Source organism: Montipora foliosa, unplaced genomic scaffold (assembly GCF_036669935.1).
Source record: "Montipora foliosa isolate CH-2021 unplaced genomic scaffold, ASM3666993v2 scaffold_411, whole genome shotgun sequence".
Classification (NCBI taxonomy): Eukaryota; Metazoa; Cnidaria; class Anthozoa; order Scleractinia; family Acroporidae; genus Montipora; species Montipora foliosa.
Window position 1 is genome coordinate 464,042 of NW_027179714.1, and position 567 is coordinate 464,608.

The window sequence follows — 567 nt, forward strand, 5'->3', positions numbered from 1 at the left end:
CCGGCATTAAATTCGCCGGTACCCATTTATACACCTGGGTGGAGAGAGGCACCGTGAGAGTAAAGTGTCTTGCGCAAGAACACAACACAATGTCCCCGGCCAGGACCCGAACCCGGACCACTCGATCTGGAGTCGAGCGCACAAACCATGAGGCAACCGCGCCTCCCACGCACGCACACAGTTTGTTGGACCTTGCTAAAATACCACTCGAGCGTAAACGAATCTCGTATCGCAAAATCCGTGATATTGATTTTAGCGAGTTTTGTGGTCAGTTGGAGGACACCAGGCTAGTGAGAGATGCTGCTTCTTTCAGTCTCGGTGAACTTGTTTATGAGTATAACACTACATTAAAGTCGTTGTTGGACAGCCACGCGCCTCTGAAGACTAAGACCATTTCTCTTCGCCCAACCGCCCTAGGGTACACTGAGGAATTACGATCTGAAAAGAAAAAACGCAGAGCTCTTGAGCGGCGTTGGCGTTCTTCAAAACAAAAATGTGATTATTCTAGATTTAAGGAACAATTCCTCAGAGTGAATGCTTTGATCAAGAAAACTAAAGTGGACTATT